The sequence below is a fragment of the Nannospalax galili genome, unplaced genomic scaffold (genome assembly GCF_000622305.1).
Source record: "Nannospalax galili isolate Female #2095 unplaced genomic scaffold, S.galili_v1.0 scaffold513, whole genome shotgun sequence".
In the NCBI taxonomy this organism is placed as follows: domain Eukaryota; kingdom Metazoa; phylum Chordata; class Mammalia; order Rodentia; family Spalacidae; genus Nannospalax; species Nannospalax galili.
The window spans coordinates 75,824-83,670 of record NW_008334861.1 but is presented as its reverse complement, the minus strand read 5'-3'; the positions used below and the strand labels follow the sequence as shown (position 1 = coordinate 83,670).

The 7,847-nt window shown below is 37.4% G+C and overlaps 1 pseudogene; it reads right to left on the bottom strand.

The window, feature by feature from the left end:
• Nucleotides 1-6,547: 6,547 nt before the first annotated feature.
• Nucleotides 6,548-6,696, bottom strand: LOC115069686 (annotated as a pseudogene).
• Nucleotides 6,697-7,847: the final 1,151 nt, after the last annotated feature.

Genomic DNA, 7,847 nt, shown 5'->3' with positions numbered 1-7,847 from the left:
CCTGCTACAAAAAAACCAAAAAAAAAAAAAAAAAAAGGCAAAACATGTCTCTTCCCCCAACATCTGGTACAGAAGGTAATCATTAATGTATGTCTGCCGGACCTAGGGGCTACTCCAGATGTGTTGTTTCTGCTTGTCTTTTCCTCTGCAACTGGCACCCTTGCCCCATGACTAGAGTTTGGTCAACAGTGTGATATCTTGCAGATGATGATAGCCCAGTTAGCTGCACATCCAAATCATACCCATATGCATACCATTAGCTATGCAATCTTGAGACAGCTACTTAACTTTGCTATGTCTTGTTCTTCTCATACATAAAATAAGGACATAATATTGCTAACTTATAAGACTGTTATGCAAAGATTAAAAGAGCTAAATGTTAAATGGCTACCACAGTGTCCATACAAGTGTTAGCTCATACCATTGTTATTACTCTGCTGCCTGACCTGAATTGCTGTTTTGACTATTTCTAAAAATTTTATTGAGGTACACCATACACGTGGAGACCATTCTCCTTAACTCTGGTACCTGGCTCTGCTTGTAAGATGGTATTGCAATGTGAATTTGAAATTACCCCAAGGCGTATGGTTTGAATGCTCAGTCTTCAGCTTGTGGTACTAAGTAGAAGACTGTGGAGCCCTTAAGAGGTGGGGTTTGTTTGTTGGAATGAAGTCAGTGGGGCAGGCCTTTGGATGTTATATTCATTTCTGGGTATAGTCTAGTTTCTCCGTTTTCTTCCTTGACCATACCCTGTGAACAGTTGCAGGTTCTGTAATGAACAGAGACACTCTTGCTTCCCTGTCTTTCCTGTCACAACGAACTAAATCACTCTCAGACTGTGATCCTAAATAAACACCTCCTCCCTTAAGTTGTTGGGTGAGGTGTTCTTCCATTGCTGTGAGAAAAGTAACTAATATACAAAGTGACTTCTTAAGCATGTGTCATGTCCATTAGCCATTTCCAATGTGAGTGCTCAGCTCCCTCTTCATAGTGCCTAGCCTGCTTCTGCCAATCATGCCACCACTCAAGGCCCATCATTGTGAGCATGCGAGTCTTATATTAGAACAAACAACTACCTCCAGCAACCAAGGTGTGAGCAAGCAGTTGTCTGTTAGGCTAGGCAGTACCTAGATTAAACTGAGTTGGGAGAAAGCACCAGTATATTTTGAAAGACAACAGACTTGGAAAGTGAAGCAGAGGGACAAAAAGCTATACAGTTGAACCTATGGTAGAGCTTTCCTGGAAAGAGTTTGCAAAAAGTGCAAGAAGATGAACAGACTTTTGAGACTGAGACAAACAGGTGATATGGATCCTGCTGTGTTAGGGGTTTATTTGAAACAATCCCCTGTGTGCTTTCCTTCCCTTTTGGCTTCTGCTCCTTATCAATCTTCTGGCTAAAGAGATACCCTTCCTCAGGTTCTTCCTAACTGCATATAGGTGAGCAAAGTCCACTGTGACACTCCTTCCAAGGAAGAGGAAAGAAGATGCCTTTGTGGATGATAAGAGTCCACCTTCCTGTCCATTGTGTCACTATCTTTGTCTCCTCCATGAAAATTCTTCATACCCTGAAATTCCCTGAAAATGACTTGAGATGGAAAATTCTCCTTTGTCTTCTTCAGGTCCAGCTTCCACCAACTTCCCTCTCCAAGACATTCAGTAGAAAATGAGCAATAACAATTTTGACAAAGCAGGCAGGAAAAAAAGCCCCAATGTTGAGTGCTGTGACCCTTGATTTCCACTGATGGGATCACATCCTGGAAATGGAACTTGGCTGCTTGTGGCCAGGAGAGTCTAGGGTTAGGATTCCAGGGACATCCCAGCAGAGACATTTTATATCCTGGGGTTTCCCTTTATTTCCCCTTATGGCATTGCCTGCCTAGAAACCTTTGTTGATAGGAAGAAAAGGTATTTAACTGATTTGGGAGAAGCCAGTGGTCTCTAGCCCTGAGTATGCCACACTGGCGTGTCTTATCTCTGCTGTTTGAACCTCTTTTGAGTCATTTTGCAGTACAGATTGGTCAGGGGTGAGTTATGACTACTTCTTGGGGAGATGGAGCTTAAATGGCCATTTAGAGCTGGCTCAGGTCATATTGGGGTACTTCCTGGTGTAAGAAAAGATTCAGAGGTATGAAAAAAACTCTCAGGAAACCTGTCTGTTTGGAAGTTCTCATTTGTTTGGTTTTGCTTTCTGACTTGTAACCCTTCTTACTAATGGGTTGTGTGGCTCTTTCCATATCATCTGAGTTCTCTGAGCTGCTGTAGTAGCTGATGGACAGCTTCCAATAAAAGCCCTGTGACCAAAAGGAAACTGAAGCTCTATTGGGCCACTATATGGCCCACATGTATAGTAGATTTTTTGATAAAACCACCTGTTTCATGAATCTTTACATCTGAAAATGGTTTGTCAAAAATCAAACATACACTTAAATCAGCACTCATAAAATGCAAATTTCCATCCTGTTTCCACTAGAAGTCCTACATTTGGAAATTAATGATTATTTAGGAGATGACCAAATCAGCATTCTAAAGGAAACCCAAACAAACTTTTTAAAACAGGCCAGTGATAAACCTGAATGCAACCTAAAGAATCTCTGTGCTGCATCTGTGTTATATAATGTATCTGCATGTATGCATGTATGCTTATGCTTATATGCAGTTCCCATGGTACCTAATTTACTAAAAAACAAATGAATCCTGAAGGCAGTGCTGGGCAGAATTTAATTAAAACTGCTCCCTAGAATTTCTAGAAATAATTGCCTAGGATATTCACGGTTGCTTTATGTATATATTTATTTAGCCTTTTGAGTTCATTTTTTCTGGTAAATACACTTTTCAGTTTTTCATACTTAAATTGATGTATGTTTTGTTGATTGGAATTTGGGACTCTTATCTGTCTGGGTTTTCCTTTCTGCTAAGATGCTTAGGTTTCAATGTCTCAAGTACAGTGAGGTTGGGAGTTTTCCCTTTGGCAAAGAAATGACTTAAAGCATTAACTACATTTGTCTTGGTTCCCAAATTTCATGGGTAATCTAAAAATAACTGAAAAGTAAAGTTGATAAATATGAAATATGTTTATAAGTAAATATAGTAGAAGTAAAATACTGGAGGCATTTGTAAATAACTTAAAATATGAAAACATTTGTCATGATTTTAAGAACTCCTGGCTTCTTAAATATATGAAATGATAATATATTTGGCAATATTGAATGTAGTTCATAAATTATTAATTTTGATGTACTGTTAAGAAATAGCTGATCATTGAGTGAACTTGAGAACAACTATTCTGGAAGGATAATAAGTATCTGAAAAGAAAGACTTTACTTAAAGTACATTTTCATTGCATATAGAACAATAATTTAAACATACTGAGATTTAAGCAATAAAATTTGAAAATGATTAAGGGATCATATTGTACATCAATTTAGCATACCCCAGAGTCTGTAATTTGTATAAGGGCAATGCATTTGATATTCAAACTATGAAATAATTACCATCTATTTTAGTGAGAAGTGAATTTTAGGACGACATCTTTCTGTGTTGCTGCAACAACCCAGGAACTAAGACCATTTCAAATAGTGTTAGTAGCTGTGACTTCACCTAGCTTGTTAAGAAAATGGGTTTATTTAGGCAACCAGAAACCAATAGTCTTAATAAACTATAGAGGAACTTGCCTACTTCTGTGCAATGGAGGAGGAAGTTTGTTTTCCTATATAGTCCTGGGTTAGATATAGTCCTTAGTCTTTAAGTTGTAATTAAAAATATTTTCCAGGAAAATCTTACAAGATTTTATACTCCTTCCCAGATATGCTTTGTTTTAATGATTACAGAGTACATACATCTAGAAAAGACATCCATAGTTTATCTGGAATATGATATGAGTATGTATGAAAATTATTCAAGAAATATTTAGATGCTTGCAAATCTACAAATTATACAGCAAGTTGTAGATATGAACTAAATTCTAAAGAGTTTATAATTACATGTTGCTTAAGTCATATTATCAGAATTCTCTTTATAAAAATTTTTATTTCAAGTTTTGTAATTTTACACAACAGTTCTTCATCAAATTTAGGCCCCCTTCCCCATCCTGCCCCCCCCCAATCTGCTCACTAGACCTCATGTATTCTTCCATATACATTAAGTCCTATCCAGGCAAGCATTTGTACTCAGATGTCCTTTAGCGTGTATTCATCCACCACAGTCTTGTCAGCCCATCTAGAGATCATATGTGGTGGGCTGGCCCTAGATTGATAACTATAAGAGACTGATTGATGCTGAATGAGGGAGAAGAGTATGCCTTGTACATGGTCAGAATTCTTAAATTCAACCAATCTAATTTTCTTTGGTTTTCCTTTTCCTTATCCCAAGCTTAATATAGTTGGAAGGAAATAATGGATAATTTTTCAATGATATGGTTTCTGATTTCTAGGAAGGCATCATTCCATAACGGTCCAAGAATTGGATTTTTTTTTTGTAACTAAAGATCTAAGGAAGCTATAAAAATTTCAAATCATTGCAGGTTTATAAAAAAAATCTCATGAGACACGATTTCACTTTTTAAAAGACTTATTTGTATCTCTCTCTCTCTCTCTCTCTCTCTCTCTCTCTCTCTCTCTCTCTCAACAACTGTGTGCAAGCACTTATGGAGGCCTGTAGAGGGCATTGGATCCCCTGGAACTCTGGAAGAGCAACAAGCACCCTTACCTATTTGGCCATCATGAGAAAGGATTTATATGCAATTCAATTGAGTGTAATCTAAAGATTACTTGATAAGGTTTTCTGCAATAGAATTTTAATGTACAGCTACCAAACCAGAATCTAATTCTTTCTGTTTAGAGCAACTAGGTTTTCTTAAAATACTGATCCAGTCTTAGCAAAATTTACAAAAGAACCAGTTTTAAAGGAAAACAGTTTTTGATTATCAAGAAAAATTCTTGTAGTTTCCTATTAGAATTTTTACTACTAGGAAACTTAAATCTTAAGAAAATTAAAATTTAAGTATCTGTTTTAAGGTCTTTTGAATGAGTTTTAATTTATAAGTTTGGTTAAATGAACTACTGTTATAATGTATGATGTGTTTTATTGATACATGTTTTATGAAATTTTAAAATCCTGATCATCACAATATAATGCCATTTATCATTAAAGTTGTCTTATTATTCTATAAAAGCAGCTACAACTGGATTGCTGAGTTGCCAAACACTGTGTATATTCTCATAGTAATTTTAAATAACATGACCCATGTCTCTGTAAATCAGTAAGTGACAATTTGCTTTATTTATCCCTAGTCCAAAACAGATTTTAAATAAAGACTTTAATGTAGGGCTGGACAGATTACTCGGTGATAAGAGCACTCTTGCAGAAAACTCAAGTTCCATTCCCAGCACCCACATTGGGCAGGTCACAACTGCCTGTAACTCCAGTTCCAGGGAATCTGACACCCTCTTCTAGCCTGTACAGGCACTTGCATACACATGGTTCAAATACATACACTCAGGCACACATGCATACACTCAAAATATAAATACGTAATAGAATTTTAAAACTAAATTACATTTTAAAATATTTTAATGTAACATATGGATAAAGAGATTCTCACAATTGTCCTACTTCTAAACATCTAAATAGTCATATTACAAAGTAGACTTAAGATGTATTCATTTCAAATATTACATTCTAACTCAAGTAAGAAATCTAAATTTGGGACTGGAGTGATGATGGCTTAGAGGTTAAGAGCACTGACTGCTCTTGCAGAGGACCTAGGTTTGGTTCCCAGAACCCGCATGGTGATTAACAAGTATCTGTAACTCTAGTTCCAAGGGAATCTGATGCCTGTTTCTGACCCTTGAGGGCATTGCATGACATGGGTGCACTTACATACACACAGGCAGTACACCCATACACATAAAAGAAAATAGTAAAATATTTTTTAAAAAGAAATCTAAATTTAGACATGTATGTATGACATGAAAACAGAAAGGGGACTATCTACAGGGAGGAAGTCAGTTAATAGGACTGGGGAGGAGAGACTAGGTAATGGATGGGGGGAAAATGAGGAAAATGCAGTGATGAAGACTGGGAAGAGGGCTCAGTGGGTAAAGTGCTTGCCATATAAGCCTGAGGACATGAGTTCAAATCCCTAGCATCCATCTAAAAATGTCAGGTGTGGTAGAATGTATGTGTAATTCCAAGTCTAGAGAGGCAATGGCAGGAGGATCCTGTGGCTCTCTAAACTGGAGCCAACCTACCTTAATCTATGAGCTATGTATCCCAGTGAGACACTGTGTTTCAAAAACATGGTGCATGGCTCCTGAGGAACGGCACCTGAGGTTGGCCTCTGGCCTCCACATGTACCCTCACACATACATGTTCACATGAACATGTACACATACATACACATAGACACAAAGCAGGGATTTTATGGCATAAAACACAATATCTTGTATACTAAAAATTAATTTACAAAGCAAGAAGAAAAGTTGTTATCATTTACAAATGTCTGTTCTTCATTGGTAAATAAGCAGTAACTCTCCCCCCCCCCCGCCCCGGGGGGAAAGCATGAATGCAGTTCCCCACTACCACAAATTATGCAGCCAAGCTTCCCGCAGGGGTCAGCACACCTGGAGTGCAATGGATAAGCCTCACCCTGGGAAAACCACCTTTGTGATCATGGTACCTCCCTTGCCAGGTAAGTATATAAGCAGTAATTCTTACAGTCTTTATTCAAAGTGTTTGTAGTGCTTTGGCATGTGCTTAACAACCTTCAAGGACACTGCTACTGTAAACAGACCAAAAGTAAGGACACTGCTGCTGTAAACAGACCAAAAGTAAGGACACTGCTGCTGTAAACAGACCAAAAGTAATCACAGTTTAATTATTCAAATGCAATTCTTGCTTTTCAATATAACAAAATTTAAGAAATACCATCCTAAGAAAATTAACTTGGAACTTTTGAGATTATTCAAAAACATCTTTTTCTATTTGTTTTTACAAGTTGTTAGGTATAAAATAAATGTGCTTTCTCCCCTAGTGATAATGTATCATAGAAATTAAATGTAACCTTGTGACAGAACTAAGGATTTTTTCCCTTGTGGCCTGCCGTTTTAACTTTAGATTCCACGCACATTTAGGCCAACATCCACTCTTTCTAAACCTCCTTTCTTACTTAAATTTGTCTAAAGGCTTTATTTCTTTTTTTTAACTTAAAAAAATTTATTGAGAATTTCATGCATGCACATAAGATGTTTTGATCAAATACATGCCCGCTCCCTCCCCTCCAACTCTAAAGGCTTTTACTTTCTATCACTTTACTTGCCTACATGGAATCAGACTGACCATGGGACACGCCTCCCTCCCTGTTCCTTATCATGAATGGCCAAAGACAGAATGATTAATCAGTGATAGCTTCAGAGAAAAAGTTCTTTTAAAAACAAAAGGAAAAATTAGCAAGATTACAATGAAAATAGAAACTAGAGATCATAGAGGCCTCTCATGCATGTTACCTGTCCTTCCACTAGGTGGAGACATCAGATACTGTCCAACCTTGGCTCCTACTTCTGTTTTGCTTATGATTTTTCTTCCTGGCCACAAGCATGTGCCTCCTTTGCTCACTTATCCATTTCAGGTACCCTGGATGAAATGTACACACCAATCCAGCCAGATAACATAGTTCAAATCTCTCAAAATTGAGGAATGTAGAAAAAGATGTGTTGTAGAAGTTCATCTGAAACTCTTCCTTGCTCCCTTCCACCTGACTTCAGCCCTTCCCAGATCCTTTGTTCCGAATAGAAGTCTTTCCTCAGATGCAGCCTAACTAGACACAGGAGAGCAAACTCCATTGTGAGGTA